This window comes from Bactrocera latifrons, unplaced genomic scaffold (assembly GCF_001853355.1).
Source record: "Bactrocera latifrons isolate USDA-ARS-PBARC rearing strain unplaced genomic scaffold, ASM185335v1 scaffold_682, whole genome shotgun sequence".
Classification (NCBI taxonomy): domain Eukaryota; kingdom Metazoa; phylum Arthropoda; class Insecta; order Diptera; family Tephritidae; genus Bactrocera; species Bactrocera latifrons.
In genome coordinates this window covers 20,663-30,454 of record NW_017537359.1, presented here as the reverse complement: position 1 = coordinate 30,454, position 9,792 = coordinate 20,663, and the positions used below count along the sequence as shown (strand labels likewise).

Genomic DNA, 9,792 nt, shown 5'->3' with positions numbered 1-9,792 from the left:
GAAGGCAAAACTATAAATGAAGCACCTCACGCTCTCAGATAGAACAATAGAGTACTTGCGAGCCAAAACACTTTCAATTTACAAAGAAAGTATATTAAGACTAACTACAAAAATAATTCTGCAGTATYGTCTTTTCCTGTCTCAACGGCCAACGCTTAGTATTTCAACCAAAGGCCACATTAAATAGTTGAGAATTCGCAGAAATGAAACAGAAACGAAAGAAAAGCAAATAAAGCACAAGCAYACAAACATACATCTGCATACACATGTGAATATGTCACCAACCAAAAATTTAAACATTGTTTTGCACATCGCGTTGTAAGTGTCGTTTGTGGCGCAGGTGGTAGCGCGTAAGCGCTTAAAAATTKAAAATKATTCACTGGTTCGAAGCCCGCCGGGAGCATTTGATTTTTAAAATCTCGAACATTTTCGCCGACTATTTTTTTGCGCAACTATTTAACGCAAGAAATCTATCGCAACCTTTTCCGAACTCGTATAAGAAGTATGACTTCAAAAAAATAAAAATGAATGTGCTATTCGCATATGTACTACCTCTCGCACGAGGTTTAAGTACGTTTACCTGTTAGTGTTCACTAATTGCGACCGTTATGGTACTAGGGATGCATTTCTCTCCTTTTATACGACTAACACGTGTCACAGTATATACAGTAGAAAACCTTTTCGTGGTAGCTTTCTCAGGAGTGAATAGCGGCCATTTTGGATTTTCTGTGGCAGCAACGCAGTGCTGTATATTTCGAGGTAGTAAATAAGAGGAAAAAACTACAAACATTTTTATTTAATATAAATCAAAAAATATTTATCTATGGTATATTTTTATTAATATATGCTTTAATGGTGTGTCATATTTCGTACTTAAAACATTGATTTACGGATAATCAGATATTTTGCAAGTAGTGACTTGTTATGTATAAAAAGTGTCCCTGGTGTTAGATTTCTCGGTGGTGCGTTTTCTGCTGCTCTGTTTGTTTAGATTAAATCAACAGAAAACATAAAAGCTGCTGCTTTCCTAAACCAATCTTGTTTTTTAATACCATGTTCATACCGACGCTTAATCACAATATTTCGGCGTTGAATGGATTATCCCAGTAATCTTAAAAATTCACAATAATCTCTCTGTGCGACTCTGATTTTGCGCCAACTACTTGTCAGCATTGGAAATATGTTACATTTTCACAGCTGATTGACACACTACAAAGGGAAAAAAATGTAAACAAACAATTTTTTTTTAAACCAATGAATCTAATTTTACCCGAAAATCGAGTTCCCAAATGAAAAATGCGTCCATTATTTCCATTATTTGGAAAATACGGCTTTTTTTTACAAAATACTATATGACAATGTTTTTTTTTGTTTTGATAAATATGGAGCGATGTGAATTTTTGAATGGCAAATCAATTAGAATGGCTTAGACAGTGTTTTTACCAATTGAAAACATATTCCCAATCGTTCGGTATTCTGCAGAAGAGCCAAGAGCACATAAGGCAATAGAAATGCGTTTCTTTAATTGAATTGCTTTGCGGTAGTTAGGGTTTGTCTTCTCCAAACCTTTCAACATAATTCACAATTAATGAAAGAATTGCGCTTCATTCGGAAGTTGTTTTGAAAAAGTGCATGTGAATTCACTTGGCAGTTGACTTCCCAAAACATATGACCACGAGTCTGAATTATATACACATTATAATTAAACGAAGTTAGAATACCAATTTTTATATGTTTGCCTTTATCCAACCAGACCTGGTTGAATTTTCTCCATAAAGACTAGACATTTTTAGTATTAMGCGTTCATGCAGCAACGATTCATTGCTAAGCCGTTATAATCGAATAACTCCAAATTATTTCCATTGAGCGGAGATAATTTAGAAAAAAGAACACAATTTTTATAACAACATACGACATTACAATGTTTTCCTTTAATAACTACTTTGATGTTTATGGCTGAATGTCAAAAACATCTGATTTATAAGTCACCAACGGCAGTAAGAAATCTGTTGGGTTATGAAATGCTTAAACGTAATTTATTATTTTAAATTTTAGGTCTGAACATGGCATAACTTTAAATTCGCTTATTTCATTTAAACAAGTTGTTTATAAAATTATTGGGGTATTCACAACCTGTCTTAAATCGTAAAGTCGTAAAATTTTAAATTTTAACACTTGTTTAAAAAAAACTTGTGGTTGGATTACATACAAAAATGAGTTTACACATTTACAATTCTCAATACTATGTTTTCGAATCGTTATAACTTATAACTTTAAGAGACGTGTGAAAACCCTAATTTATATTTAAACAAGTGTAAAAATTTTAAATTTTACGACTTTGCGATGCTTTAAGACAGGTTGTGAACGCCCCATATATGTTTATATCTAAATGCAAATTCCATATAATTTCATATTGTAACGGCCAAACAATTTGTATATGTCAAAAGATAGCTTACCACCCAGGACTGTATCTTTTGCATGCAAAAGTTAAGAAATTCTTGAAGCATGTTTAACACCTTAAAAATAGAAAATCATCTTGCATATCAAGTAATATCCCACTAAAATTTAAGAAACAGGCAAAGTAATTCAAAATAATCGGTTAGAGAATCTGCGTTTCATAATATCTATTAAAGTGTAGTTTGTCAAACTTTAAAATTTATATGTAGCCTAAATGCTAACACAACATCCTGATTACAATGAAAGTAGCAAAAAAAAAAAAAAAGTGTTACACAACACCATAAAATTTTCTAGCGTTAAGTATAATATGTACATATGTAAACAAAGCAAAGTTTTATTACTGTACGAGTATATACTGAGCACGTGCCCTATGTTGGGCGCCAATTAACTTCCCTTCCATGGGAAGTATTAAAAAAAGTATATGTTTTCCGTTCCGCTCTGCGCGGTAGAAATAAAACACAACGTGTTGGTTTGAGAGCGGTAATACTTGCTACGTTCTGATCTCAAGCTGATCACTCACTACGCTCGCCGATTACACACTGATATTTATTAGTAAAATTACTTACATACAGTGAATCAATTAAGTTTAGGTACAAATTCATTTTCTCTAATAAACCTCTAATTTCTTCATAAAAATTTGTAAAAAAGAAATATTTTTTYTTGCCAATTCCAATAACGAACATATTTTAAAATCAGTAACTATTTTCTATAAACACTTGAATGTCGTTTCAACACTGTTCAAGGTTTAAGTTCTGTAGAATGCAGTCCTGCGTATAAATAGTAAGGACACAAATCAATACCAGTCAGCTGATTGCTGAATGATCCATATGATTGGAGTACACAAGCCTTTAGCCGTGTATTCGTAGACTAGTAGTTTCGCTCTAACTTAGTGAATTTAAATATGTAAACTATAGACATACATATAAGTATGTGCATATGTATCATGTCGCGTGATGCTACAATCCGTTAAATGTATATTTAAGGAGGTATTGAATAAAGAAGCGGTCTCTTTCGTGATAGACGGTTATACGATCCAGACGTACTATTTCTAATCGACGGAATTCAATATAATTTTTGTACATATTTTTGGTGCCTCCTGTGAGGAACTTATTCGGTCCTGTTTTAATGTAAAGATTTAATGATTTCTAGTTTGAATTTGCGTACTTCAGCGCATGCTGCAATTGTGGGCATTAGCAAAATGACAGAAGCAGATAATTATGATCCGGATAGCATTGAGTGTGATGTGATTCGTGGACAGTTGGACAGAGATTTTGAAAGGTTTATAGAGTATCATACGGACCTGGTGTCTTCAGCAAAAGCCAGCGAATTGACCACACATGACGACTTCTTGGCTGCTACGGAGTTGCTGTACACACAAATATGTATTCGACTACGTCGGATATGTGGCGTTAGTGAAGGTGGTATTTGTGTGGCGAATCAAGTGGACATGCGATTAGATCCAATTAAGATTCCTATTTTTAATGGTGAGCCAGCAAATTGGCTACCCTTCAAAGATTTGTTCGAGGCATTAGTTCATAATCGTAAGGATCTGGATTCCAGTTATAAATTAAGCAAGTTACGCCAACATGTCAATGCAGACAGCGTACCATTGGTCGGTGGACTTTATACAGGCGGCCTGCCACATGGAGATGAAACGGCGGTTTGCTAGTCCCCTCTTGTTAGTGGAATCCCACGTGCAGCGTATCCTGAATTTATCTAACCAACCCGCCGAATCCCAGAAGGGCTTGCTTAGACTAGTTGACACCGTCCAAAATGTGATGCGAGCTTTAAGCGCTATGGGTCTTCCAGTAAGGCATTGGGACGCCCTCTTGGTGACACTTCTGCAATAACCAAGTATGAGTGGTGGATGAGCCTTCAGAAGAACAACATACCAATGTATCAGGACTTTTTGACATTTGTTGAGAAGCGTGCCAACAATTTGCCTCAAGGAGCTACGAACGGTAAAACAACTCTTCATCAAAGACCAACCCGTCCCAACCAACCCGGACACCGAATACACAAGTGTCAACGGTTCGTTAATCATTCCATATCGGAACGGTGAGATACAGTTAAGAGGCTCTCATTATGTTTCAACTGCCTTGGAAGTGATCATGGATCTCGTGATTGCTTAAGGTGCCAGCATCGTCATCATACGATGCTCTGCAAAGGCAACGCTTCGAACAATTCACCGACTATGGAGGAAGACACCAACAGTCACATACACAATCGGAATATATCCATGGACACACCTTCAACACAGGTGCCACAGGTATACYCACGACAGAAGTGACATTTGAGGAAGGTCCGGTCATTTCTCATTAATGGAGACCGGATCATTGTACTAGCGATTGCGAAGGTCATCCTGACTGATCACAATGGAGGACAATTCAGGTGTCGTGCTCTTTGCGACCTGTGCTCTTAAGTGAGTCTGATTACCGACGCTACTACAAAGCCTATGTGTCTTCGTAGGCATCCAGGGGAGATACGAATTGAAGGAATTGGTTCCAGCGCTGCAGTCTACACTAAGGGTCATATAACAGTGMAGATACAGGCTGCCTTCGACAACAACATTAACTTTAAACTCGAAGCTTATGTCGTACCGGCAATAACCTTCGTAATSCCAGATACGCATATAGACGCAGAAGCTTGGTGCCATTTAGAAAATTTACCGTTAGCTGACCCAACGTTTGCCGCTCCAAGTCCGATGGATCTGCTACATGGTGCTGACGAGCTAACGGGTCTCTTTCAGAAGGGTTTCATCCAGCGTTCTCCAGAGCAACTTTGCGCTTTAAACACTCATCTTGGTTGGGTAGTTTTTGGACCAGTGACAAGTTCTGCTCACTCCACTTTATACACATCTCTTACTGCGAAATGCGTCAACGAACAACGACTAGACACTTTACTTAGAAGCTTCTGGGAACTCGAAGAGCCCATACTATCATCCGAAATACACGTGGATGACTGTGAGACGATCTTCAACGACACAGTTACCCGTACCTCAGACGGCAGGTACCAGGTGCAAATATTGTTTCCACCAGATGCTCCTGCTCTTGGAGAATCTCGTCAATCGGCAGTCAGCCAGTTTCTACAACTCGAGGGGCGGCTGATGAACAGTACGCTGCATTTATGCGAGAATACATTGCTCTCGATCACATGGAGGTTAGCAAGCAAGTTTTCACCCACAAAGAAAATGGTTATTTCATACCTCATCATGCGGTAACTACAAAATTTCGCGTAGCTTTCAACGCTTCCGCGAAGACATCGAATGGGACATCCTTAAACGATACACAGTTTTCTGGACCACAACTACATGCCAATATTGTCGACACCCTTCACCGTTTTCGCAAATGCAAGGTAGCCATCGCTGCAGACATACAGAAGATGTTCCGACAACTACTGTTATTGGTATTGGGTCTTTACTGGGATCCAGTGAGCGACAAATTCTTCTTCAAGATAGGCTTAGTTGACGACATGTCAATGCATACCAAGCGAAAAGTTTTGAGTGACGTGGCGAAATTATATGATCCAACTGGGGCATTGGCACCCGTAGTCGTGGTTTCCAAACTATTCATATAGGACTTATGGAAGGCTCGTCTGCCATGGGATGCTGAACTTCCTCCAGAGCTACTCAATTCATGGGGGATATTCCGCAACAGTTTACAAGATATTACACGACTTCGTATTCCTCGTTGGCTAGGTATACGAGTGGACTCTTTGGTGCATTTACACGGCTTTTGCGATGCTAGTCGTAAAGCTTATACAGCAGTCATATATGTTCAAACGATCGATAAAGGTGGAACGTCACGCGCAGCTCTTGTCTCAGCGAAGACGAAGATAGCACCAATTAAGGATGTGACGATACCACGCTTCGAACTGGTGCTCATCTTCAAACCAAGGAGATGGACAACGTACGTCAAGCCTTGGGCCTACGAGACGCTCCATCTACATATTGGAGTGATTCCACTATTGCTTTATGCTGGATACGCAAACCACCATCCACGTTCAAACAATATGTATCCAATCGGGTAGCTTACATTGAAGCCAATTCAGACATTAATGCTTGGAGGCACATTCGATAGTGTTGGGAACTATCGCGTGATTTCAACTATCCATTGTTAATGACTGAATGATTTTGACTATCCAATGAATTTTTTCGTTCATTTGTTCATTTATTTAATCAAATTCAATAACTAAGCAAAGGCATGCTCTTCAAACAACAAAAAAGTACTGGAATTTTATTCATTTTTAATTAAACCAATATAAAGGTTTAATTTAATTCAATATTTTAATAAAACATAGAAATAGTAAAGCACAGAAGAGATATTCAATATCATATAAAATAAATATAAATATAAATATCAGAAGAACGCAAAAAAATATTAATTATATATTAAAATTGCTATTTAAAAATATTATTTGATCTAGCTTTTCACCTTTAAGTCTATTTCTTCTATCATTTATTATTTGTCCAGCTTTAGAAAAAACCCTTTCGGAAGGAACTGAAGTAGCAGGTATACATAAATATTTTTTGGAAAGCTTGTAGAGTTCTGGAAAAGTTGCCTTTTTGCTGTCCCAATAGTTTAAAGGGTTTTGATGTCTCTCAACGAAATCTTGTCTAAGATATTGTTCCAAAGAAATATGTGCATCAACACTAGGGGCATTGTGACAAATAGTTTTTGCTTCCGCTACTTTTTGGTCAAGTAGAGTYCAACGAGATAATTTACTTTTATCCGCGGGTAATTCTATTACTGGAGCTGTAGCAGTCCTTTGGTTCCGCTGTATGAATGCTGATACCTCTTCTCCCAACCATTTCTGAGCATTACTAGAGTTACTTTCGTGTAGTGTTTTTTGAGTATATTTTTTTGGAGTATATCCCTTATCGCTTTTTTAATATTTGCACCGTTATCACTCACTATCGTCACTATTTCGTTAAAAAATTTACCACTCGTCAAAAATGCTTTTTAATTCTGTGGCTATATTTTGAGCAGTATGTGAGCCGAACACTTCTTTAGTTGCCAGGACTGCTGAGCTCATTTTGCTTTCCCAAATGAAATGACTAGTTACAGACAAAAAAGACTTCTGGCTGTCARTAGTCCACATATCTGTTGTTATAGAAAGGTGTGAAATATTTTGCAAAATAGCATGAAGCTTTTTTCTGTTTGGGATTGAATACAAAGGCTGAAGATTTTTTTGTATATTCTCGAAATCCTTCATTTTCAACTATAGAGAGTGGTTGCATATCTCTTGTAACCATTTTAATAAGAGACTCATCTATACTTCTCTTTTCAGTTTCCGAAAGCTCAGATCGCGTGCTTGTAACAAATAATTTTGTTTGCATTGCCCTTCTTTTTAATGGTCCACCACCTGAAACGTTTCTACTGGGTATTGTTGAAGAACTTGTAGTTTCTACGTTCACAGGAGGTACCAAAGAATCACTACTTATCTCACTTTCAATAGTTTCCACTGTTAAGTTCACATCTCTTTGCGTTGAAGAACAGCTTGCCATATCTAAGTCACTTACAGCAGGTGCTCGTTCGACTATCGCCGAAGAAGTCTCCTCCACACTATGTGATGATGGATGCCTTCGTCGTAGGTGATCGTTCATATTTGATGTGTTACCAGCCAACTTTAAATTTTTTTTTACAAATATTGTAGTTGACGTTATTACCATTTTTAGTAAAAAAAACTCCCACACGGCTGATCTCTTTAATCCAGGGCGCATTTTTGTATTATCCAATTATGTATAAAAACATTTTCAGCATTTTCCTTACAAAATACATAAATACATTTTATATTACCACAGAAAACACTGCAATTAAAAATGTAATACCAATATTTATRTAAGTTGCGATAATTATAGAGCAACTCGATAAAGGTGTAACGGGTAAGAAGTTGTCTGAGATTTATGGTGTTGGACAAGCAACAATTTCTAACATTAAAAACAGTAAGTCAACACTTTTAAACTTTGTTTCGGTGCTTGAAAATGAAGATGSAAGTTCCTATAGGAAAACAATGAAGACAGCAGCCAACAAAAATTTGGAAGATGCCATGTTTAAATGATTTTTGCAGCAACGTTCTATGGGAAATCCGATTTCAGGTCCAATCCTTTGTGAAAAAGCCAAAATCTTAGCAGAAAAGCTTGGTTATTCATCTTTTAAGGCTAGTAACGGCTGGCTAAGGAATTTTAAATTCAGGCATGGTGTACACGAGTTAGATTTGGCTGGTGAGAAGCTTTCAGCAGACTCTGCAGCTGCTGAAAATTTTATTGAAAAATTTAAAACTGCATCAGAATCCTATGATCCGGAGTTTGTTTATAATGCCGATGAAACTGGCCTTGTTTTCAAAGCATTACCAAAAACCACTTTGGCTTCTAAAAGGGAATCTTGTGCCCCTGGACATAAGGTCAGTAAAGAACGTGTTACAGTGCTTAACTGTGCCAACTCCACTGGAAATCATAAACTGCCACTTCTTTTGATAGAAGAGCATTTAAAAACGTAAAAAAACTTCCACTCGTCTACAAAAGTCAACCCAAGGCCTGGATGACTGCAGGTTTGTTTACCGAATGGTATGATAAAGTGTTTATTCCTGAAGTGAAAAAGCACCAAAAATCGGTGGGAAAAGAAGGCAGTAAGGTGCTTTTAATTGTTGATAACGCACCCACTCATCCTACAGCAGAACTCTTGGAAAGAGAGAATGGGCAGTTTTTGCCTCCCTGTTATTGAAACAATGAAGCGCCATTACAGAAGGCAACTGCTCAGAAAACTGCTGATCGAAGGTGCTGAAGATGAAGAATTGGTTTTGCCAAATCATAGCAAAATAAATTTAAAGGACTGCTGTTACATGGTAGCGGAAGCTTGGAGTTTGGTTACGCCGGAGACGCTAAGGCGTGCGTGGAATAAACTGAAAGGCCTACCGTCTGAGAAGAACAAAAAAAAGGAGAGGATGATGATGATGAAAATGCGTTGTCACTAGAGGAAATGATAAAAAAGTGATTGTAAAAGTTCCTGGTTGTACAGAAGTAAGTGCTGAAGATGTAGGAGAGTGGATGGCTTGTGACACGTCTGACCCTGGTTTTCAAATTCTCAATGACGATGAAATTGTTGTAAGTGTGAGAGAAGATGTTGAGTGGAAGTGGAAGAAGAACTTTCGCCTGATGTTGAAGTAGACGCTGGACCAGCAGCTAGTGAAGCCTTTGCCGGCCTCGAGACTGCTTTGAAGTGGATGGAGTGTGACCACTTGCAACGGCTCACCGTCGCGAATGTGTGACCTGGCTGCCCGAAAACGGTTGAAGACGCAAAACAGCTTACATTGACGGAGATGTTTAAAAAACAATGA

At 37.7% G+C, this 9,792-nt stretch overlaps 1 pseudogene; it reads left to right on the top strand.

Moving 5' to 3' along the window:
• The first annotated feature begins 9,502 nt into the window (after positions 1–9,502).
• On the top strand, positions 9,503–9,792 carry LOC108975702 (annotated as a pseudogene).